General features: G+C 40.2%; 1 long non-coding RNA gene across 2 annotated transcripts; it reads left to right on the forward strand.

Moving 5' to 3' along the window:
• The first annotated feature begins 22 nt into the window (after window positions 1–22).
• LOC133072069 (uncharacterized) lies at window positions 23–23,840 on the forward strand. Of its 2 annotated transcripts, none has more exons than XR_009696618.1 (3): window positions 23–289; window positions 6,658–6,828; window positions 23,565–23,840. It is a non-coding gene; the product is annotated as an uncharacterized LOC133072069 (long non-coding RNA). The 2 variants fall into 2 exon arrangements; XR_009696617.1 differs by lacking the exon at window positions 23,565–23,840 and adding an exon at window positions 9,204–9,794.
• Window positions 23,841–26,324: the final 2,484 nt, after the last annotated feature.

The raw sequence follows: 26,324 nt of genomic DNA on the forward strand, positions 1-26,324 counted from the left end.
AGTTCGCCGCCGAGGCGGAGCGTGAGGCCGGGACTTGGGGTGAACCCGGGTGAAGAAGTGGACGGGGCTTCCGGCAAAGGGGCGCGTGCTGCTTCAGCTGCCACTCAGGACCTGGGACTCAGACTCCGGACCTGGGACGCTGGATCTCCGCTCCTGGACTGGCTCTTTCTCTCAGCTGCCGGACCCCGAATTTAAATCAGTACATCTGTCCTCCCCAGACCGTAAGAGGATGGTTAACTTCTCTTTCCCGATTCCGCCCCTCACTGCCAGTCACCAGGAGTTAGTTCAGGTAAAGTCAAAGAAAACTTTATCCAAGTTTCTGGTCTCACACATAAGTAATCTGAGACCCATTGAAGGGACGGAAGAGGGGTAGCCAGTTGGTGCCCGGGTCACCCGGTGGTGTAGAGTAAAACCAAGCCCCTAGTACTAGGATCCTGCTCCATTGAACTAGTCGATCAAAATAACTGGGTCTCCTCAGAGGCAGTGGAGACTTCATTTCAGTTACCGAGCTGGTTGCATTTCTAGAAAGACGCACAGCTATTAGTTAAAGAACCGAAGGACCTCTAAACTTCCCCCTACTTAGATCTTTTAAACTTACACAAAGCATACCAAAATACTGTTTACACATGGTAAGGTGCCAATTTAAAGAGTTTATAAGCTTGTTGGTGGAGTTATAGTAGTACTGGAATGGTGGTTATTCCTAGAATTTCATTGTACCTCATAGGATTATGGTGAGGATTGAATGAGGAATTAAAAAAAGAATCTGATACACAGTAGATGAACAAAAGCCATTGGATCATTGCAGTTTCGTCCTTGCTGCTGTATGACACTTAGATAATCTCTATACTAGAGATTTCTGAGAAGGCAATCTCTGGTCACTTCAATCAGTTCAGTTCAGTTGCTCGGTCGTGTAGGACTCTGTGACCCCATGAATCGCAGCACTCCAGGCCTCCCTGTCCATCACCAGCTCCCGGAGGCCACCGAAACCTATGTCCATTGAGTCGGTGATGCCATCCAACCATCTCATCCTCTGTCGTCCCCTTCTCCTCCTGCCCTCAATCTTTCCCAGCATCAGGGTCTTTTCAAATGAGTCAGCTCTTCACATCAGGTGGCCAAAGTACTGGAGTTTCAGCTTCAATATCAGTCCTTCCAGTGAACACCCAGGACTGATCTCCTTTAGGATGGGCTGGTTGGATCTCCCTGCAGTCCAAGGGACTCTTTAAGAGTCTTCTCCAACACCACTGTTCAAAGCATAAATTTTTCCGTGCTCAGCTTTCTTCACAGTCCAACTCTCACATCCATACATGACCACTGGAAAAACCATAGCCTTGACTAGACGGACCTTTGTTGACAAAGTAATGTCTCTGCTTTTTGATATGCTATCTAGGTTGGTCATAACTTTCCTTCCAAGGAGCAAGTGTCTCTTAATTTCATGGCTGCAATCACCATCTGTAGTGATTTTGGAGCCCCCCAAAATAAAGTCAGCCACTGTTTCCCCATCTATTTGCCATGAAGTGATGGGACCAGATGCCATGATCTTAGTTTTCTGAATGTTGAGCTTTAAGCCAACTTTTTCACTCTCCTCTTTCACTTTCATCAAGAGGCTCTTTAGTTCCTCTTCACTCTCTGCCATAAGGGTGGTGTTATCTGCATATCTGAGGTTATTGATATTTCTCTCAGCAATCTTGGTTCCAGCTTGTGCTTGCTCCAGCCCAGCGTTTCTCATGATGTACTCTGCATATAAGTTAAATAAGCAGGGTGACAATAGACAGCCTTGATATCCTCCTTCTCCTATTTGGAACCAGTCTGCTGTTCCATGTCTTCCCTTATAGTTTCTCAATAGGAACATTGACTATAGTAGTGGCAGAGTGAGTCTCTGCCCTAAGGTTGTTTTTGTAAAACACACACAAAATCATTTTTTAATACTTTATTTTATATTGAAATACAGCTGATTAACAATGTTGTGATAGTTGAGGTGCACAGCAAAGTGACTCGGCCATACATATACTTGTATCTATTCTCCCCCAAACTCCCCTCCCATTCAGCCTGCCACATGTTGAGCAGAATTCCCAGTGATATATGGTGGGTCCTTGTTGGTTATCCATTTTAAATATATGGATTTAAACTGTGTACATGTCAAGAAAGCCAATTTTTAATAAAAGTTATTAACCTGGGAAATAAGCTTAATCCAATAATGTTTTGAGAGGAAAACATTCTTCATAAAGATATACCACCATTTTCTAAAAACATGAGAATTAAGTGAAGATTTTATCAGAAATAGTTATTCCAAATAAACACTGAAGTTTCAATAAGAGAAATGATGGCATTTTATCTTACAATCTGTGACAGTTCCTTCTTTTGTAAGAAGTACATGTGTTCTATAATCAAAACATGTCAGAAAAATCATCTTACTTAGAAACCTTTCTCATACTAATGTAATTTTTTAAGTTGAACGTTAAGTTTACCAAAGCAGACTGTTTAAATTACAGAAGTACTTATTCTCTTAAAAACTGCTTCCCCTACATGGTACTGTGCTGTGCTTAGTCACTCAATTGTGTCCAACTCTTTGCAACCCCATGGACTATACCCTGCCAGACTCCTCTGTCCATGGGATTCTCCAGGCAAGAATACTGGAGTGGGTTACCATGCCCTCCTCCAGGGGATTGTCCCAACACAGGGATCCAGCCCAACTCTCCCTCATTGCAGGCAAATTTTTTACCATCTGCGCCACCAGGGAAGCACAAGAATACTGGAGTGGGTAGCCTATCCCTTCTCCAGGATAACTTTTTGACTCAGAAATTGAACCAGGGTTTTCCTGCATTGCAGGCAGATTCTTTACCAACTGAGCTACCAGGGAAGCCCCCCTACCCCTACCTGATAGGGATATGTAATAATAAAATGTAAAAGGGAGAAAAAATAAAATAATGAAAGGTACTAAGAATATAATGCCAGGCAGGCAAAGCTGGCTTTTATTGAGCTGGTGACCTGAAAATCCAAATGGTCACTTTCTCCTTTCTGCAAGAGAAGTTCTGGTTCATGTGCTCTTTCAGGGTTGTCAGGACCCACACATATTCAGTCATGGACTTAACACACTTGTACTCACTTTAAGGTGAGTTTTGCTGAACTTTCATGTGTTACGGGTCCACTGGCATTCTGTGCTCATGGGGTACCACATATGTTACATGGAATGAGATGTCAAGGAATGATAAACATGTGTATTGCACTGGCCCTTGTCTGCAGAGATAAATCTTCCAAGGTAATGGGGACACAACTGGTAGATAAAAAGGAAGAGAGTGAGGGAATATAGAAGACATACATACACATACAGAGACTATTTTTGTATATGATGTTAAGAGGTGTTCTAATTTCATTCTTTTACATGTAGCTGTTCAGTTTCCCCATCACCACTTATTGAAGAAGCTGTCTTCTCCATTGTATCTTATGCCAAAGATAAGGTGCCCAAAGATGCATAGGTTTATATGTGGGCTTTCTATCTTGCTCCATCTGTATTTCTGTTTTTGTTCTAGTACCACACTGTCTTGATGACTGTAGCTTTGTAGTATAGTCTGAAGTCAGGAAGGTTGATTCCTCCAGCTCCATTTTTCTTTCTCAAGATTGCTTTGGCTATTCAGGGTCTTTTGTGTTTCCATTACAAATACTGATCAAGGTGACATAACTGAGAAGTGAAATTTTCAGGGAAACAAAAAAATAGAGTATGTGATGCCCCAAGCAAAAGGAACAAAGGAATGGAAGGCGTTGTAAGTTGCACCATTTTCCCAAACCACCCGCCAGGTTGGCTTCTGTCTTAGTAAGTGGTTAATGAACCGTAGGTGAGTGAATTTCATGTGACTTGGTGGGTATAGGCAGTAGAAAAATTTTTTATCATGGTGGGCATGATATCAGAGAACCTGAAAACTAGATAGAGTGTGATTGCAAAGATAAGGCTTTTTCTTGTGTTTCACTCCGAGATATTTCAATCTTCCAGCAATTCTGATACATTACTAAGACCTCATTCTGGGAACTCCTTCCTTAATGTCAGTGAATCAGTAGCTTTGATTTTTTTTTTTTCCTGAATATCTGGGCCCACAGCAAAGCTAAATTTCAAATGGCACTTTGCATAGGCTGCTGTTATGATAGTCCAATTTTAGAGACATTCTTAACATTTATAAAACAGTGCTTTAGGTTAAAGATGATAGATTTAATTTCCATTGCTTAGAAAATATTAATGTATGTTTCAAAAGACTCTGCATTATGTCTCAAAGTTAGAAACCAGAGTATCTAACTTACAGATTGCTTTATAAGGTAATATTTTTTTTTAAAGTAAAACATTATTTTTATTAAGATGTTACATTTTATTTTATTTTATTTTATTTATTATTATTTTTTTTTTTCCAGTGGGTTTTGTCATACATTGATATGAATCAGCCATGGATTTACATGTATTCCCAATCCCGATCCCCCCTCCCACCTCCCTCTCCACCCGATTCCTTATAAGGTAATATTTCTTTAATGGCCACTAAAGTTAACTTATATGCAGGGTACATCATGAGAAACTCTGGGTTGGAAGAAGCACAAGCTGGAATCGAGATTGCTGGGAGAAATATCAATAACCTTAGATATGCAGATGACACCACCTTTATGGCAGAAAGTGAAGAGGAACTAAAAAGCCTCTTGATGAAAGTGAAAGAGGAGAGTGAAAAACTTGGCTTAAAGCTTAACATTCAGAAAACTAAGATCATGGCATCTGGTCCCATCACCTCATGGGAAATAGATGGGGAAACAGTGGAAACAGTGGCTGACTTTATTTTTGGGGGCTCCAAAATCACTGCAGATGGTGATTGCAGCCATGAAATTAAAAGACGCTTACTCCTTGGAAGGAAAGTTATGACCAACCTAGATAGCATATTAAAAAGCAGAGACATTACTTTGTCAACAAAGGTCCGTCTGGTCAAGGCTACGGTTTTTCCAGTGGTCATGTATGGATGTGAGAGTTGGACTGTGAAGAAAGCTGAACACCGAAGAATTGATGCTTTTGAACTGTGGTGTTGGAGAAGACTCTTAAGAGTCCCTTGGACTGCAAGGAGATCCAACCAGTCCATCCTAAAGGAGATCAGTCCTGGGTGTTCATTGGGAGGACTGATACTGAAGCTGAAACTCCAGTACTTTGGCCACCTCATGCGAAGAGTTGACTCGTTGGAAAAGACCCTGATGCTAGGAGGAATTGGGGGCAGGAGAAGGGGACGACAGAGGATGAGATGGCTAGATGGCATCACCGACTCGATGGGCATGAGTTTGAGTAAACTCTGGGAGTTGGTGATGGACAGGGAGGCCTGGAGTGCTGCGATTCATGGGGTCGCAAAGAGTCGGACACGACTGAGCGACTGAACTGAACTGAACTGAAAGTTAATAGTGAATAAAGTTGGCATGATGTTATATTTTTGTGGGGCTTTTTGGTTTTTGCATTTGGGGACAGGTAGGAAGACAGAATTTCAAGGTGGACATTTTGGAATCCAGCTGCACAAAGTACAACCTAATTTCTTTGTGGAAAGTCCAGATGCTGCTGATTTTGTCCCTCTGGGGCTATGTGGTGCCTCCTATCTGTATTTCTCACCTACTTTACTCTTCTCTTTGAACATTGGATTCCTTTAACTGTTACAGAACAAAAGCCTCTGCATCGTGTCTCTTTGATGGTCCAGTTTGATCCCTGTACCACAGTATTCTCAGTCCCAGTTTTCTGGAAGAGAAAATCTGATTGGTCAGCCATGGATAAGGGGTCCCTCCCTGGTTGGTCCAAGCAGCTGATGCTGAGTGTTAGGGATTCCAGTATTTGGGGCAGAGCAGATTCTCCAAGTGCAAGCAGGGGTAGGGGAAGGGTTATTTCTTAGTACATTAAAGCACGTGTGTGGTTTGAGCACTTGCATAAAAGCTATTGATATCTGTTCTGAGTAATAAACAGGTTTCGTAGAATAGCTTAGGGCAAGGTGCTCACTCACATCACTGAGGCCTTTATCACTATCATAAACTGGCCATGAAAGTTATGGTTTGTTAGTTAGGGCAATGATTTGTGTTCTGAACCCAGACGTGTTTTGCCACATGCTTTCACTCCTGTTTATCTTATGTTGTTGAATTTTCTTTATTGCAATTAGAAGCCCAACTTCTCTTGGGAGGCAAGGATAAAGACCTGATCTTGTTTGAAGCACATCTTTATGGGAGATGCTAAGAATTTGATTTTTTCTCTTGCCAAAGTCCTCCCTCCACCGCCTCCTTTAAAATTCTCTATAAATAGGGCCTCAAGGTCAAAAACATAATCTGAGCAATAGCTATCAGCAAGGAATTATGTGGAAATAACAAGTTTTACAGAGAAAATTAGAAAAATTGATTTCGTAGAAACAAGGGAAAGAGAATTTGCCTTCACAGCCCCAACACCTCAAACTCTATTAAAGTGTGAATATGGCACTTCTGGGCCTTTAGCCTGGATGTCTAATTCTAGGCTAGTGAATTTTTCTAGCTCAATTAGAAAGGTTTGAGAGATTTTAAAAAGTGTTTTTAAATGATAATATGTTACATAAATATTCATGATTATGCAGTCCTCTGATATCTGGACCATTTAGAACTTTCTTTCCATTAAATAATGACTTTTTTTTTTTTTTGCTACAGGTGCCATCCATTAGCTAGTGACCAGTGACATCCATTATGCATGGCCATGAATATTTATCTAGTGCCTTATACCTGTACCAGAGAGGATAGGAAAAGAGGAGTTACAAAGAAGCTTTTCCCCCACACCAGATGACCAGCTCAGCTGAAGAAACCAGGTGGACCCATCTTCAGGTAAGCCTTCATGAAGGTAAAAGATGCATGCTCAGTTGTGTCCAACTCTCTGAGACCCCATGGACTGAAACCCACCAGGCTCCAGTGTCCATGGGATTTCCCAGGGAAGAAGACTGGAGTGGGTTGCTATTTCCTCCTACAGGGGATCCTTCTGACCCAGGGATTGAACCCGGGTCACTTGCATTTCCTGCGTTGGCAGGCAGGTTCTTTACCCCGGCACCACCTGGGAAACACAGGTAAACCTTCACCCATTAATATTCTGCTGGGTGAGGGTTAGTTTAACTGTTGAAAGAAAGCGCGTGACAGATGCTAATGCTAGTGGAATAAAGGAGTAGTCTGCCAGAGTCTATTAATACGTCTTTTTATCTGGGAGGCCTTAAGACAAGGTCAATTCAAAATTTTGCTCAGTATCTGTGGGACTTAAGAGTTACTCACAGGCAGCCTTCTGAAGGATTGTCTGTCTCCGTTTTTACCAGCACTAGCTTTCCCTTCCTTCCCAAAACCAGCTGGTCATACGCAGATGACACCACAGTCATCACTCTGAATGGATGGGAGAGAATTGGGACAGACAGTGAGTAGCCAGCCATGTGTCATTTATCCGCAGACATTACTGACACCCTACTCTATCACGCTAGACCTGGCCCCTTTCTTCACTTCCAGTAACTTATTTCTACCATCCTTTTGAGCATTTCTCTTTGGATATCCCACCGTCAACTCAGACTCAATCACTAACTGCCCCACAGCAGCTTGCCTTTCTGATTTTCTGCCCTTGTTAATGACATCATTAAGCCTCAGAACCTCTGAGTCACTGTGACTTTTCCCCACTTTGCCAACACTATCAACCCAATGGCCAAGTCCTCTTGCAATGTCTTTTTGATTTGTACCTTTCTGTCCATTTCAAAACTAACAACATTATTTAAAGTTTCAAATACCTCGAATCTTGCTAGGGCTTCTTCATTTCCTTGCTTTCATGTCCACTCCCTTCAAACACATCAGACTAAAATGTCCTGAACCCTGATTTTGTCTTATCACTGTTTTGTTTTGTTTTGTTTTGTTTTGTTTTTGTCTGAACTGGGTGGTTTGTGGATTCTTAGTTCCCAAACCAGGGATGGAACCTGGGCCCCCTGCAGTGAAAGCTCAGAGTCCTAACCACTGGACTGCCATGGAATTCCTGGCTTACCACTGTGTAATGGCAGTTGATGAACTCTGCAGGATTTATTAGCGGGGGCAGTGGAGAGTTATGTTTGAGTTTCCCTGAAGTCACCTGAAGATCCCCGGAAAGTGGTGGCTCTGTATGGTCTTCATAGTCACAGTTTTGAGGAACAATGTAATAGACACCTGAATCTTCCTAGCATTGTAAATTATTAGTGTTTTGTTATTCACATATCTCTACTTTAACTGTAACTAGTTTTGTGTATGGTATGAGATAGTAATCAAGTTCGTTTTTTCCCTGTATGGATACCTGATTTTTCCATTATCATGATTATTACAAATACTGTTCTTTTCCCATCTCTCCCAGTTCCTTCTCTTAAACCAAACACCCCATACCTGTAGCCTTTTTTTTCCTGTAGCCTTTTTATAAGCTATCTCTTTATTCCCTTGATCTATTCTTTTATCCTTGCTTCAGCACACACTCTCTCTTTTTTTAGAAATATGTGTTTATTTGTTTCTTTATGTGGCTGTGCTGGGTTTTAGCTGTGGCCTGTGGGATCTTCAGTCTCTGTGGCAGCATGCTGGATCTTTAGTCATTGTCTTTGGGACCTAATCCCCTGATCAGGATAGAACCCAGGCCCTCTGCCCTGGGAGCGAGAACACACTCTCTTAAACAGCTTTATAATAAGACTTAGTAGTCAGTAAAAATAAGTCCTCCTGCGATGTTCTTCTTCATCGAGAATGTTTTAACTAAGACCCCTTTGCATTTCCATATAACTTTTAGAAACAACTTGTCAAGTTTCATTTTAAAAAATCCTTTTGGTATTTTAACTGAGCTTGCACTGCAGTGGGGGAACAATGATATTGTGAACATTGAGTTTTTCAGTTCTTAAACGCAATGTGTTTTTCTAATAATAGTGAGTTTCCTCAATTTTAAACAATAATGTTCTATAGTTTTCTGTAGACATTTTGAAAAATTTTTGCTAGATATATCCCTATGTATTGATATTTTTGATGTTATTACGAATGCTGTCTTTCTTAAGAATTTCATTTCTAATTGTTGCTAGTGTATAGAAAGGCAATAAAAGTATTCTGATAGATTACCCACTGTTTCAGACAATGAAATCGTCTATAAAAAGTAGATTATTTTATTTGCTTATTTACAATCCCTAATCCTTTTTCTTTCCCTATTTTTTCTTTTTTGCATTGGTTGGGATCTTCAGTACACTGTTGAACTTCTGTCCGAAGTCAAGGTGATAACTTTCAATATTATAACTTTGCATATAAATATTTTCTTAGATACGTTTTATAAATGCTTTGTCAGATTCAAGAATTTTATTTTCCTATTACCTACGATTTTTTTAAGATCATTAATGGCTGTAGGATTTTATTATATTCTTTTTCTGAATTTTTTGAGATGATCAGCTTTTGAGTACTTCTTTTAATATGGTGAAATAAATTAATTTTTAAATGTTAAACCAACTCTGTATTCCCAGAATAAAACCAATTTGATCATGATACAGTATTATTTTTTCATATACTATTTGCTTTGACAATATTTGTTAAAAATTTATATATCTTTATGAGAAAAATTTGCCTGTAATTTTCCATTCTAGTTATGACTTGTCAGGTTTTATTGTTAAAGCTAGCCTAATTCCTCACATATTTGGAAGAGTTCATTGTGAAATCATTAAGACCTGGTGATTTTTCACCTGTTTTCTTGAAAATATTTATTATGGATTACTAATGCATGGGTTCAATATCTGAATCATCTGTGGGTCTGTTTATTTTCCCTTTTTTCTCTTTGTTTTTAGTCACAGGTCTTGTTTGTTAGCATATCTATTAATTCTTAATTGAATTGTAGAATATATGTAATGTCACTTAATAAAATTTTAAATATTTTTACTGGAAAAAAATCACACAAATTCAGCCTTTTTCATCTCAGTATATTGTGTGATGCATTTTCTGGTTTGTTCAATGCTTTTAAAGCACAAAATGAATTCTGCTTCGGAAATATGCATGGGCCTGAAGCATCAAAGATTTAGATAAACAGATGAGAATCTCAGTAAAAATTAAAATGGAATGAGTTAGTATAAAGACAGAGCATATCTATTATACATTTGAAAAGTGAAATACCCATAAAATTGAAATCTGTACTAGTAAAATAAAATAATTCTCAAACTGATCCACCACAAATTTCTCAATTGGTTCTGTTACAAAAAGAATGGGGTGAAATTAGCAATCTTTCCTTAAGCTTTTAAAATCTAAATAGAACAGAAATCCCCACCTTAAAAATGTATTTATTTTCTCTACTTTATGGTGAGTCAAACAGTTCTGTTAAGAACAAATTATAAAATGTTTCCAATAAATACAAAATTTAAAAAACCTCTTTCATGAAAATCCTTAAGACAAAAGTATAGTTCAAAAGTAGTTATTTTGTCCCCCACAGGCCCCATAGGATTTAGTTCACTTTTATAGGACACAGTTTTTATGTTTATCAAAATGTCCAGCTATTTTCAATTGTATTTGACATGCATTTAATTTCTGTATGTGTTGGAGAAGATGGAGGACTCTATTTCAGACCAGACAATTTGTTTTGATGCCACTAATGACCTTAAATTTTAAATTGACTGTTACTTTTTGTATAACATTCATACAATGTAATTATAATACGCTGTACACAAACTGAAATACAATAGGATGGCAATATAATAGTAGAAAGGGCCTGTACTCTTTTTGTCGTGCCTTCCATTTCCAGAATCTCACATTATTATATTTCTTAAAATCCCATTTTGCTGAAGAAATAAAGTTGATTTACTGAAGTGTAATTAGAAATTAATTTTTTTTTCAAAAACACCTTCGACAAGCAGACTTATTCCCTGCTTACTTGTTAGAAGTAGAAAAGGTTTCAGCTTCCATGGCTTTTTCCTTCTTCAGATTTTTTTCTAAAAAATGTAAATGGAAGGCATTTGTAGAATGTAACAAAAATAAGTTTTTTAAACTAAAAATGTGATTTAAAAACAAGAAAGTTAGCACATTTAGTGTTAATGACAAGTATGGAACATGTAGAGTTGAGGAGAATGCATTTTTGCCCCCGGTTGTATAGTAGCATTAAAATAAAGGTAGGGGACTACATTTTCATATCAAATACCTAAACCAGTTGCAAATACCTAAACAATTGTTTTACAATTTGTTTTTAAATGGCAGTAATAAATTCTTTATTTGTAAAAATTCCAGCTTATAACCAGAACCAAATCAAATGTGAACTACCAACTGTCCCAGAACTGTAGGGTCTCTGTGGCCCACAAAGGTGAAAATGAAGAAAGAACCCTTTTTTAGGGGGGCGGGGAGGGAGTGTGTGCAACACACACAGGCTGCTTGACTCACCGCAGGACAAGCAAATCATGTTCTCTGGAAAATAAAAAAAAAAATAAGCAAAAACAAATAACCTTACATTTTCAAGGCAGTTAGCCAGCATTCTTTCAGTGTTCCAAGTAAAAGCAAAAAATGACGAAAGGAGCAAGGAAAGTATTGAATCATTCCTGGTTCCCTGTAACCAGTTTACCACTCTAGTCATAAATAGATATGGAGAGCTTTCCATGGAATTACCAGATATTAATTTTAAGAAATTTAATTTTATTCTGGTAGGCAGTTATAGCTGGTTAAGCTCTTCTGTTTTTGATCTGCTGTTACTTCTAGAGGTAGCCCCTTCAGGCTCTCATTCCTTCTGGACCTGGGCCATTGCTCCCTGGTGAAGTCAAAATCCCATCTTCCTGGAACCATCTAATCACTGTGTTCTTTGCTTAAAGGATTAGCCTTTAAGAAGCTGCTTTCTGCTTGGTTTCTCAGAGCCTCTCACCATGTTTTCGCTGGTTAAGGGGTCAGTAAACTGCACTGAGGGCAGGATATCTAAAGAAGGGTGGGCTTCCTTTTCTGTAGGTTCCCTTTTGTCCTGGGATCTCGATCTTTCAAGTCCTGATTGCCCTGAAGGCTCTGAACTCCAATTACCCTCTCCCCAGCCCAATGAGAGAGAAGACTGTTGCCAGTTCTAGGTTACCACTTTCTGCTCAGTCTCCCTGCCCCCATGCAGTGAATCTGAAAATAATTTGCGAAGAAAAAGAGTGATCAATTTAACTTCATAAAACTTTAAAACTTCTGCTTGCCAAAATATTTCAAATGAGTTATATCAGAAATTGTATCTGTGGAACTTCCCTGGTGGCGCAGTGGATAAGAATCTGTCTGCCAACGCAGGGCACACGAGTTTGATTCCTGGTCCGGGAAGATTCCACATGTCTGTGTTCCACAGCTACTGAGCCCTTGAGCCCTAGAGTGTGCACACCCGAACTGCTGAGTCTGTGCGTTGCCGCTACTGAAGCATTTGTGCCTAGAGCGCATCTTCCACAGTAAGAGAAGCCCATGAGAAGCTCAATAAGAAGCTTGCTCCCTGCGACTAGAGAGCAACCCCTGCTTGCTGCAACTAGAGAAAGTCCGCTCAAAGCAACAAGGACCCAGTGTGGCCACAAATTTAGAAATGTAAATACATAAATAAAAATTTAAAAAAGAAATCGTATCTGTTTTCCTAAATTTTATTCATCATTTCCATAGTATACAGTTGTATGTGGAATGTAACAGCCCAATCAGGGACTAAATTTCCCCATCACATTTGCCACTCAGTGTGGTCAGTGAAATATAAGTGAAATCAATGCATGCTGATTTCTGGGCCAAGAATCATGAAAGGCCAGAGTACTTCTCCCATGCTCTCTTCCCACCTCAGCTGGAGATAGATGATGGTAAGGCGGATGTCACAGATGCTTGGACCTTTTTCTGACAGTAAAGTCACAGGATCTAAGTATCTAGGTCCCAAAATCACTTCATTGAAGAGCCATTATAAATTTAGAGATCTAGTTGTTATAATGATTTAGTCTATGCTAGCTAAACTATAAAGTTATAAATGGAAAATATATGTTGTCAAAATATATAACTTGCTATAATTTGAAATGAGTCTTGAAATTCAGTTAATAAAAGAAATATTTCAATAAAGATTAGAATAGAGGCACTTATCAAAAGAAGGTATTTTTAAGTTAATGATGATGTTCAAACTAACTACTGAGATTAATATCATGTATTAACAACAGGGTCTGGTATATAACCTATGAGATTAGAAAAAAAATTTTTAAAGCAAGTGTCCAGTGGTTAAATATCCAACAGAAATATGCTATTGATGTTGATATATGATGTTGATTAATGATTTTATACTTCTATTTTCTTTTTTATTTGGCTGCACCAGGTCTTAGTTGCATTACTTGGGCTCTTAGTTATGACATAGGTGATCTAGTTCCCTGACGAGGGATCTGACCTGGTCCCCCTGCATTGGGGGAGAGGAGTCTTAACCACTAGACAACCAAGGAAGTCCCTGTGATTTTATACATTGAAGCAGAAATAACATCCTGACATTTTTTCCAAAGGAGAAAAAGACTGTAAAATGATATAGCCACTATAATGTTCATTTTATCATTTTAAAAAAACATACCAACAGAAAATAACATTAGAGAGACCAACCATATATAAATCGTGCCAGTATCATGAAATTTTATTTATAATGTATTTTGAGTATTCTTTCTATGAAAAGTTATCCTTTTGTAAATATATACATTTAACCTGTATGGATGTGAAAGTTGGACCATAAAGAAGGCTGAGCACCAAAGAATTTATGCTTGTGAATTGGTGCTGGAGACGACTCTTGAGAGTCCCTTGGACTGCAAAGAGATCAAACCAGTCAATCCTAAAGGAAAGCAACTGTAAATATTCATTGGAAGGACTGATGCTGAAACTTGAGCTCCAACACTCTGGCCATGTAATGCAAAGAGCTGACTCATTGGAAAAGACCCCGATGCTGGAAAAGATTGAAGGCAGGAGGAGAAGGGGGCGAAGAGGATGAGATGGTTGGATGGCATCACCGACTCAATGGACATGAGTTTGAGCAAGCTCCAGGAAATGGTAAAGGACAGGGAAGCCTGGTGTGCTGCAGTCCATGGGGTCGCAAAGAGTCAGACACGACTGAGCAACTGAACAACAACAGCAACGTGTGTGTGTGTGTGTACATGTGAGTGTGTATAGAGATAGAAAGAGAGATGTAAGAATCTGAAAGATATTTACCAAAAAGTGTATGGTGATTCTCAGTTGTGATGGTGTTCCTGCTTTCATGGTTGTACCTCTTTGAACTTCCAGCAACACATCATTATCACCCAAAGTCTATAACATGCACTAGAGTTCACTCTTGATGTTGTACAGTCTGTAGGCTTGGACAAATGAATAATGACATGGATCCGCCACTATGCCATTGATAGCTTACGATGTACGATGTCGGTTTGGTGATCTCTGAAGAAGATTTAGCTTTGGGACCAGGGCCCAGGCTTGATCACTTAGGAGCTTTTGTGTAGCAGAGTTTAATTAAAGTATAAAAGGGGACAGAGAAAGCTTCTGACACAGACATCAGAAGAGGGATGGAGACTGCCCCCCTTGCTAGTATTAGCCAGGGAGTTATATACTTTTTGATTAAATATTACAATAAATCAAAAGAATGTCTCAAGTTTGTGAAAATTTTACCAGGCCCACTCCCTTAATATACATTTTAAGATATCAGGATTAGTCAGAAGGTTTTCAGGAAGGAGAAACTGTCCTCAAGCAGGATACATTGTTTTTATATAATCCCTAGTGCAGAGTTTAAACTGAGTTGTTTGTTGTGTAATCATCAGTTCTGGGTTTAAAGAAAAAAACATTTTATGTGACTAGGACTAAGGAATGTAGAGGGAAAAAAATTTTTTTAAAGTTTGTCCTTTCCTCCTCCTTGAGAACCCCAGACTCCTATCTCCACTTCGAGAGCCCCAGACCCCTTTCTCCTCCTTGGGGACCCCGGACTTCTTATCAGTCTGCCTTGGAATTAACTCACTATCATACAGTTTTACTGCCCTAAAAAGCTTATGCTTTTTAAAGTGAGAATTCTTTGATTAAAGCCACAATCTCCTTCCCTCAAAACAATGGGCCTGGAAAATGGTCCTACATGGACATTAACTTTTCAGGTAATGTCAGGAATTTCAGGCTGCCTAAGAACCTCTGCACTAGCTCAGAGAACTGCATTTAAACCCAAAACGGTAGTCCCTTCTAGAGTCTTCCCAAGGGCAAACTAGGCAAGTTATCTTATGTACCAGTGATCTCCCTGGGTGTCTTTCAGAACATTTTAGATGCCAGAGAGGAAGTATTTCTGCATTGCAATTTCTGCTTAATGTTTGCTCATAATGATAAATTATCCTTTGAAAATTATTATCATATCAAATAGATAAAAAGTAGTTTGTCTGGGTAAGAAAAATAACACGGAAACTTTCCTTTCTCCTACTAAAAGCTCTTCATCTATCATGTAGCTTTCAAGAACAGTGACCTTTCTTCTGCTGATAGTTCTGGCAGAAATCTTGGAAACCTCAGTCTAACTTTAAGTATTCCCAGCAATAGATAAATCATTATTAGGAACTGAAATGGGCACTTTAAGAGTGGGATATGTCTGCTCATTACCTGTTTAAAAGTTTTGGAAGATTTTCACTTTAATATGATTCCAGCATATGTTGGTGACTTTGTTTTGTTTTCATTCATCTCCTCTGTCAAAATTACAATTTTAATTAATTTGTTTACAAATGTGTGTCTTCTGGAGACCCTGTCTCCTGAATGCCATCCTCTTCTTTCACCATATTCTCCTTCACTTTCTTACTCAGATCCCACTGTAGTTTGCTCACCTTTTTAAATGTCATGCTCCTGCATGCCCTGGGTCTCTACCTGCATATGTTTATGGAACAAAACGTGTTCAGAGTGTTCTTTCTGTTCTTTTACCTCTGCTAAGTTCATACCATCTGTAGTAAGCAAAATGTCATTCGTTAAAAATGACAGAATCCTAACTTCCAGGCTTCCCCGGTAAAGAATCTACCTGATGATGCAGGAGATACGGGTTCAATCCCTGGGTCAGGAAGATCCCCTGGAGAAGGAAATGGCAACCCACTCCAGTGTTCTTGCCTGGAGAATCCCAATGACAGAGGAGCCTGGCAGGCTACAGTCCATGGAGCTGCAAGAGTGCGACATGACTTAGCAACTAAAGGCACCATTCTTGACTCCCAGAACTTGTGTGTGTGTGTGTGTGTGTGTGTGTGTGTGTGTGTGTGTGTGTGTGCATGCACTCGTGTGCACTTAGGGGTATAAGTGCAGATAGAATACAGTTGCTAATCAATTGACCTTAATTAGGCTGGATTATCCACGTGGGCCCAGTGTCATCTGAAGGGTCCTTAAGCGTAGGTGAAGGAGGAGAAGGAGGAGAGTCAGAGGACAGTGACGCCCTAAAGAAAGGCACATGCATAGAGATACAGTGTTGTTGGTGTTGACTACAGAGGGAGGGAACCAGGAGTCAAGGATGAGTGCAGCCTTTGGGAGCTGGAAAGGGTGAGGGCACAGATTCTCTTAGAGCCTCCAGAAAAGAGTCGAGTTCTGCTAATGCTTTGATTTTTTTTCTCATGAGATCCATGTGGGAATTCTATCCTAAGAAACTGTACAATAAAACATTATGTGATGGTTTCTACCGCACATTAACATGAATCAGTCGTAGTCTACCCTCCGACCTCCCTGCCCATCTTACCCCTCTAGGTTGCTGCTGAGCTCCTGTTTGAGTTTCCTGAGTCACAGAGCAAATTCCCACTTGCTCTCTGTTTGACACATGATAATGTGTGTTTCCATGTTACTGTCTCCATACTTCCCACCCTCTCCTTCCTCCCCACCACAGTCATGTTTATAAGTCTGTTCTCCCAGATAGTCAGGTTCCCCTCTTAGACCCTGCATTAGCCCAGCACATACTCATTTTGACACTTTAAAGCTTGTAAAATAGCCATAACTAAAATGCATTGTTTTACAAACTTATGGTTGCCATGGGGGAAACAATGGGGAGAAGGGATAGTTAGGGAGTTTGGGATGGCCATGTACATACACACTGCTGTATTTTAACTGGATAACCAGTAAGGACCTACTCTATAGCACAGGGAACTTTGCTCAACGTTAGTGGCAGCCTGGATGGGAGGGGAGTTTGGGGGAGAATGGATACATGTATAGGTGTGACTGAGTCCCTTCACTGTTCATCTGAAACTGTCACAACATTGTTAATCAGCTGTACTCCAATGTAAAATAAAAAGTAAAGAAAAAAGTATTTTATTGTTTGTGTGTGTGTGTGTGTGTGTATATATATATATTCGTTGTCCCCTGCTAGTGTGTGAACTCCAGGATGTGGTCCTTGTCTCGTGCTTGCCACAGAGTGGGTGTCATATAAGCATGTGTTCGAGGACTGACTCTCCCCTTTTCTTCCCTAAGTGTGCATACATCCAAAGGAAATCAGATAAGTTCCCCCGACAAACTCACGGGACAAAGAGAGTCACCTTGCATTTAGTAACCCATTTAATTCATATGGTATTTCTTTTGTCTAGGACATCAGTTCAAAACGTGTGGTCCCCAGACCAAGCAGCTCCAGTGTCTCCTTGGAACTATTGCATTAGGGTTGACCCCTGAAACGGGTGTCCAGATGACGCCATGTACTAAAATTTGAGAACTAAGGCTCTAGGCCCTGCTCACAGAATTTCTGACTTAGGAGATCTCCAGTGGGGCCTCAGAACTTTCCCACCAAATTCTTAAGAGATTCTGATGCTGCCAGGGCTGGGAACTCAGTGTAAAAATAACTGACCTAGCCTACGGGCAGGCCATGGAACTTCTGTCAATAGAATTTGATCAGAAAAGATTTGACAACTTAGTCTTTTTTTTTTTTTTGACAACTTAGTCTTTACCCACCTACTGCTTTGTGGTCTGTGTGCCATCCTTAGCCAGAGATTGTCACTGTCTTTAGATAATGTGATCAAGATAATGTGATCCCTTATAAAGTCCAGCCTAGATCTCTATTTGAGTGATTGACAATTAGATTGAACAATCCAATTGAACTGTCTAAACATATCTTGTTTTCAGTTGTACATAGTTAAAATTGTTTGATTTTTCTAAAGTCACAATAATCCTTTCAAAGATGAATGAATAGTGACTGTAAACCAGTTTGCTTGGCTCTAAAACTTACTGCATAATGATTTTCCTGAGGATGAATGTAAAATCCCCTGATGTTATATTTCTGACATAGTGACAGCAGTCGCTTATAAAATATTTAATAATGTGCTTTAAACAACTAGGAAAAACAACTTACTGAACATAAATTACATTTTAAGGAATGATTTCGTTTAATGAAAGATTAATAATATATAGAGTTTACAGATGGTTTTGAAGTCAGTTTTCACTTGAATGTTTCGGCAGCTAGGAATGGCTATGGTACCCATCTTTTGGAGGGAAGGTCCTTATGGAAAGTTATTGTCTTAAATCAACATGCCAGTGCTTATGAGAGTGACAAGGCAATACTCCAGCACCCATGGTGACACACGATGGCCTCTTAGACTGATTTCAAGGTGCAAATAGGATCCCTCTGTCCTTTATCCACCTGCCTGCTACAGGAAACAAGTCTTATATTTCACAGTTGAGGGAACCAGTGCTCAAAGTGTCAGTGACTCTGGACAGGTATCAGATTGCTTTCCATCCTCTGATAATAGATTCCATTTGAAAGAGGATGCAGTGAGAGCCTAAGAGAAGAGCACCCCTCCAGGAAAACCTGGGAGACAGGAGGTAAATAGAGAATAACAACATAACTAGGCATGAAAGTGCTGGGAAACAGGACTTAGCTGAAAAGCTTCAGTGTTTTGAAACAACGAGTCATTGGCTTACAGCAACACTAAGGAGGTAATTAGGCTGGGAAATTAAGCATGGGTTTATTAAGGGACTTCCCTGACAGTCCAGTGGTTGAGAGCTTGCCTTCCAATTCAGGGGGTGCAAGTTTAATCCCTGGTCTGGAAACTATGATCCCACGTGTCTTGGGGCCAAAACACCGAAACATAAAGATGGAAGCAATACTGTAACAAACCCAAAGAAGACTTAAAAAAGGAATTGGTTTCTTAAAAAGCATGCAAGTTAAATGAAGCAGTTGTTAACTAAAGAGAAAATACAAATATGTTTCATCTGTCTCTAATGAACAGTAAATACCAAGTTATGCTGATATATAACATGATTTTCTATAAAACCATGATATAATTGTATTGGCTAGGAAAAGAGGGGGGAATGAGCATCTGTAATTGGGCTGTATCCACCCACACATCATTTAGAAATATGAAAATAAATACAACAGCATAACCAAGAGCAATCATACAGCTGAAAGTGTTCAAAGTGATGGCTCTGCAGATTGGAAACAGGGTGACCACATGGCAGGGTGTAGGTGTTTTTTAAGGACCCTTCAGAAATAGTTCGTACATCAATAAAATATGTCTTTAACTGAAGATGATCATGTTTTATTTCTTTATTTTGATTATTTCGGAGGTGACTTGCAAATTTATTCTGAGATCACTTTTAGAAAGTATTTCCGTCATTCATTTTTAAGAAAAAGATCATCGACAACAAAAGTCAATCAGTTCTCTTTAACCTTGGATGTTGAGTTCTAGCTCTTGCTGCCTCCCAGCACTGTGTGAACTTGGACGAGTCCTCTTGTCTAACCTCCCTGAATGTTAGCATCCTCATTTATTAGAGTTACTGTGAGGGTTAAATACAGTTAGGCCCGTAAAGCGCTAGGATGATGTCAGCCACTCTGCTCCCCATCCCTCCCTTCCAGTTTCCTGTAACTTAAATCACCTAGGCACAGAAACAGCTTTTAAGTCCATGTCCATAAGTACAAAGAGCTTTTATGTGACTTTGTAGTATCATTAGCCATATTTTCATTGCTTCTTTATTTAGAGCATCTGTTTTATTATCTGTCTTATTGCAGTCTCCCCCACTACCTTCTAGCTGTGTGGCCCTAGCTTCTTCATTCCTTTTGATAGTTTCTCCTTCTAGAAGCACTTTCCCAGGGGCTCTTGTCATTCTACAGCTTCACGCCAGATGGCCACACCTGTTTTCATGGTGTTAACAACCACACAGTGGCAACTTCCACGTTTGTATTTCCAGCACAGACCACTCATCTGACTTCCAGACTTGTACATCCATCCAACTGCCTGTCTGATATCTCCTTTGGGATGAATTCAGGCATATCTCAAACTCAACCTGTCTAAAACCAAACTCCTAACCTACTTCCCCTAAATGCTCTCTTCCACCCTTTCCTAATTTCAGGAACAGTACCTTAACCATCCATTTAGCACATCCAGAAACTTCCAGTTCCTTGACACCTCACACTTTAGAAATTATATCCTGGCCAAACCCAAGATCCTGTCCATCAACATAGGCTGTTGATTTTACACCCACTCTCAAATCCCTCTCCTCTTGTCCTCCACCATTACTATCTAGACCATGCCACTCCACACTTAATACCATTCCAGCTTTCTATTTTATACATATCGCTTCTTGCACCATAGCATCCATTTTCCATAGAGTATTCAAAAATTGTTGGCCTTTTGTCACTATTCCTTCCTCTGGTATAAGGACATGTTTTGTTGAATAAATGAATATTTATCTCAGTCTACTTAAGTACTTTTGAATCACATGTATATACTAAATCCAATAATGTTTATAAACTATAAAGCAAGCCTTAAAATGTTTGGTAGTGTTTACTTTAATACTTTAGAAGTAAATTCCAAGTGTGGAAAGCTCTTCCACCTCTTGAGGGGGAAAAAAAATCAGATTCAAATATATGAGAAAATAGAAAAATAAGTTTCAGTAGGAGAGAAACAACATTTTGACCCTTGCATTGCTATCTGTAGCGGTGTTTCTGGGTTGTTTTGGCGGGGAGTGGTTTTGGTGGGTTTTCTTGGCTTACTGGGTTTCTGAAGTAGCTATTTACGGCATTTGATGTCAAGGCAAAAATAAGTTATCTTCCGTGGCAAAAGAGAGAACACTTTCATTAGTTTAACTCTGGAGAGGATTAGAGTTCAACCATATGTGATGAACTGGCAGATGACCAAAACAGGGGCTTCCTTGGTGGCTCAATGGTAAAGAATCTGCCTGCCAATACAGGAGTCATGGATTCGATTCCTGGTTCTGGAAGATTCCGCATGCCGAGGAGCAACTAGGCTTGTGTGCCACAACCGCTGAGGCCTGTATTCTAGGGCCTGGCAGCCACAACTACGGAAGCCTGTGTGCCCTGGAGCCCATGCTCCACAACAAGAGAAGCTACGGCAATGGGAAGCCCACACACGGCACCTAGAGAGTAGTCCCCACTCACTGCAGCTGCAGAAAAGCCCGTGCAGGAACGATGCCCCAGCACAGTCAAGAAGCACAGTAAATAAAAGTTAAAAAGGACACACAGCATCAGGAACAATGGGACATGTCCACATAAGACAAGAGAAAGAGGAACCAGAATGGCAGGGGTCAGGGTCTAGGCACCCAGCCACGTGAGAGGAAGGGGGGAAGAACCTGAGTCCAGCTGGACCACAGGGGACCGCAAGGCTCCGCTTGGTGGGCGGACAGAGTCCGGAGGGCCCACTGGAAAGCAGGGTTTATGGGAACCGTGAAACAGTTATTCCATTGTGCTCCACTCTGAGCAGACCTGGAATATTCTACTTTTCCAGAGAAGCAGGATGTGGGAAATGTGTGTGGGAGTTGGAAGGAAATCCACAAACATGAATAAATGCTGAGAACATTAAATCTGTATGGATTATTTCCACATGAAAATCCCGAGGTTTGCAGAAAGGGAAGTGAACTCTTTTGGAGCTCTATCTTCCCATTTTCAGAAGGAACCTCTTCTAAAATCACTTGCAGTGAATTCGTAAGGAAGCATTCCTTCAGAGTCCTAGTCTGGTAGACTACCTGGGTTGCGCTGAGGACCTCATTGTAGGGAGTGAATTGCCAGAGCTCTGTGCTGTGGAAGAGCTGATGGAATACGTGAAGCCATTGTTCGGCATGACGTCTATCTGTATACGGGGGTTCAGCTGTAATGAATGAATCGAGCGTGGGTTGGTGATTGTTCATTGTGCTAGTACCATTCAAACGACATGACTGAGAGATGTAGTATTTGGGGTTATTCTGTGGATCCGGAGCATCTCAGAAAATATGAGTCATGGGGGAAAAAAAATGTTGACCCAAATCTGACTTTTAATGATGTCTCTTTTTTAATGTCAGTATATTATACTGACTAGGATTCTCTAGAAGATGGAAAAACTTTGACTTCCTTAGTCTGGCTACACAGGGACCTTTTGGGCAAAGATATGGAATAAGTTTGAAAAGGATAAGAGAGCAAAATCTGTAATGGGAAGGTGGTCATTCCAAGAAGTGAGTTTCCTCATTTTCCTTTATTTTTAATATCTATCTTGAGAATATTTTTTCAGTTTTTATACTATAACAAAAGAGAATGACTCCCTCCTCCAGATTATACAGCCACTTCTATGTCTTTTATCATATTAAATTGCTGACAACACAATCCAACCAGCCCACCATTTGCAGAACACTGTGTTGTGTGGCTGATGTTATAATTAGGACACTGAGAAATTTGTGCTCTAATGAAAGGCTATGCTGTGATGCAGGGTATGGGGGAAGGGGACAGAAGGCAGGAGACGGTGACCCATCCGTGGGACCCAGATGACATCCTGTGCCTTTTGAAACCTTTTTTTAGCAAAATCATTTTAATTAGCAAAAGTGCTATTGTAATAGCTTTGCTTACAAAACATGTAGTCTCAGCCCTCAAATAGTGTATAGCTATGAAATCGGATGTTGATTTATTCCTCAGATGTTGGTGGAGGTCTAAGTTCGTAAAGGATCTCAACAGTGCCTTCAAGTTTGTTTGCCTCTAATCACCTCTTGCATTTTATCTTAATCACACTTTGCAGAGGCTCTCTGATGCTCTTTTAGACCTCTTGTAGGGAGGAGTCTTACTGGAAATCTAGTTAGTGTTTATGTCCTAAAACTGCCGCTGCATATGGAATGATTGAGTATCATTCCTCCTGAAGTATGAATGGTGTATCCATTGACTTACAGCTTTTAAATGTCTGCAGTTCAAATCGTGTTAGTTACAGGCAACCTTCCTACGGTCTTGTTGCTTGTTGACTTATTATTGGGAGGGGTAACTGGGTTGCCGCACTGCCATCCTACTGTTCTCCAAGACCAGGTCAGCTGGGAGATTGAGTATCATAGTCCTCTCAGTTCTCACTACCCAGAGCTGTATGCTGGGTTAACAAGGGCCGTCTACCAGATGACAGACGCTCCTCAGGATGTAGGTATCAGCATCAGTATAAAGAATTTTTATAGAAGCGTAGGAGCACTGTTTGTATTCATCAGGGTTCCCTTGATCACAATTCAAATGAACTTAAACAAAAAAGATTATTAGCTCACTTAACAAAAAAGTCCAGGAATGATGCCTTCAGGAGGCCCGAGTGTACTCAGAGTTTCGAATCTCCTCTTTGAAGAAGAGGGGACGGCAGACAGACTAGTTTGTCTTCCCCTCCATGTCATGTTTCTGTTTGTCTCTTCTTATCTCTGCATGATAGTCTCTTTACTTTTCGTTACAGTTTCTTCCATGTGACCAGGGAAGATGGCCACTTGCAACCACAGCGCCACACCATCCTAGTTTGAGAGCCAGTAGAAAGAAAGCAACATTTTTCTCTATAGGTGTGTGTCATCCCAGGCAAGACTCTCCTTGGTCCTGTTTGCAAAATAGGCTGATGTTTATACACGGTGTGCCCAGGGGAATGGAATACTGGTACTGACCATTACTACAGCATAACTCATATCCCATCAGAAGCGGATAGAGTGCAGGAAGTATTTTCCAAGGAATCAGAGGACAGGAGGAGGTAAGTATGCTAAACGATGGAAATGATAGATGCTGTAGTTTTTTGCATGAGTTGTCTCTCTTTAGAGCTCTTCTGAGACTAGATATCAAGGTAGCTTGCAAGCTCTCTGACAACAATATCCTAGCGTGATTTGATCAGTAGAATGGTTAATTTGAAATGTCAACTTGACTGGGCCATAGGGTGCACAGATGTTGGCCTAAACACGTTCACTTAATGAAGGCAGATTGCCCTTCCCAGTGTCACTGGGCCTCATCCAACCTGCTGAAGGCTGGGATAGAACAAAAAGCAGAATGAGAAAAGATTCACTCTCTGCTTGACTGTCTTTCAACCGGGACATCTACTTCAGCCTTCAGTGCTTCTGGGTTCATTGGATCTCCTAGGTCTCCAGACTGCCAGCTGCAGATCTTGGGACTCCTTAGACTCCATAATCCCATGAGCACCACCCTACCCTCTATGTATATGTGTAGTGTATATATAGGCTTCCCAGTTGGCACTAGTGGCAAAAAACCTGCCTACCAATACAAGAGACATAAGAGATGCAGGTTCAATCCCTGGGTCAGGAAGATCCCATGGAGGAGGGCACAGCAACCCACTCCAGTATTCTTGCATGGAGAATCCCATGGACAGAAGAGCCTGGTGGGCTACAGTCCAGAGGGTCACGAAGAGTCAGACACGACTAAAGCGACTTAGTATATATATAATTATTACTTGTATTTTTGGAAATCCTCAGCTAATACAATTAGGGATATGTATGTGGCAAAGGGGAGAAGGAATATCTGGACTACAAAATCAAGTTTTATGTGTTATGGTTTAGCTTCAATTTGGGGGGACATTTTTCCACATCTTCAGATTCCAGAAGATAAACTGTAGTCTTTTGTAGGGTGACTTTTAAAAATTAAGTGAGAGGTTTTTATTTTGCATTTATGCTTCCAAATGCAATTTTAGATATTATCACCAGCAAAACAAGAATAAACTCTACCGAATAGCATGAAATGTTAAAAATTTTTCATATCTCCTACATGATGTAATCCAATTAAAATTCACATTGCTTTTCCTACAAACCTAAGAAAAACCACAGAGGACAAATCCAATGCATTAATATTCCATGAATACTGGGGATAGGTAAATCTAGCAATTTCCTTTGAACTATGTGCTAGGATTAGAATAATATCATGTAGAAAAGACAGTTCTGGTTTAAACTTACAACCCATGAAAATGATTAAATTGTAAACTTGGCAAATACATTTTCCAATTTCTAAAAGATGTTTAAAAATGAATTCAGAAAGGCATCAGTGGAAAAATAGAAACACTCTTACTTTGTGACAAAATAGGAAATAAATGACACTTCTAAAATGGTGCAGTGCCATATAACCAATACCTCTTTCATGACTTTTATTAACATGCCCCTCCTGAATGTGTCTGTATAAAGTTTCTTGTAAGTTTGATCTGAGGATCGGATTTGGTATCACTTGTATAATTATATGGGAACAGGTGGAGTTGACTGATTTGATCTTTCCACATGGGCTGATTTGTTGGGTTTTTTTTGTTTGTTTGTTTTGGTTCTCCCTAATGAGAAAAGAAAAATAAAACATACTTTTTGGAACTGTGGTTACAAAATTAACCATATACCAGAAAACAGGGTGTTAGATTTCCTGTTGTACTTTTTAGAACATAGATGTACAATTTAAGATGCTTTGTTCTTCAGGTTAATTGCAGTGTGTATCCATGTACATGGTATTGCAGTTCTAATTAATTGATAGAGTACTAGGTAGAATAGTTCTTATACTAATTTCAGGCATCAACCAAAATTGAAGAGAAAAACCAGCAAACCTTGTACTTCCTGAGTGATTATGGAAATGGTCTCTGAGAAATAAATCTCAGATCAAGTGATTAAGCCAATCCAATCCATGAATTGGGGGACTATCTAAATAATTCAAGCTGGCTTGCCTTTAATTATATAAATGGAATTTAGGGACTGATTTTCTCAAATCAAAGTTTCACTCTAATCTTATTATTTTTTAGTTTTTATTTTTGGTTGCACTAGGTCTTCGTTGCTGCACACAGGCTTTCTCTAGTCGCAGCGGGCAGGGACTCCTCTCTAGTCGCGGCGGGCAGGGACTCCTCTCTAGTCGCGGCGGGCAGGGACTCCTCTCTAGTTGCGGCGGGCAGGGACTCTTCCCTAGTTGCGGTGTGCTGGCTTCTCACTGTGGTGGCTCCTCTTGTCGCGGAGCACGAGCTCTAGGTGTACAAGCTTCAGCAGTTGTGGCGCTCCGGCTTAGCTGCCCCCATGGCATGTGGGATCTTCCCGGACCAGGGATTGAACCCATGTCCCCTGCTTTGACAGGGGGATCCTTAACCACCGAACGAGCAGGGACATCCTGCACTCAAATCATTACTGCCTGAAGTCATCCAGTTGAATTCACTTCCCCTTGCTCCATACAGACCCAACAGAAGTGGGACTCTGGAGGGCACCTATTT

Source organism: Dama dama, chromosome 18, assembly GCF_033118175.1.
Source record: "Dama dama isolate Ldn47 chromosome 18, ASM3311817v1, whole genome shotgun sequence".
Lineage (NCBI taxonomy): Eukaryota > Metazoa > Chordata > Mammalia > Artiodactyla > Cervidae > Dama > Dama dama.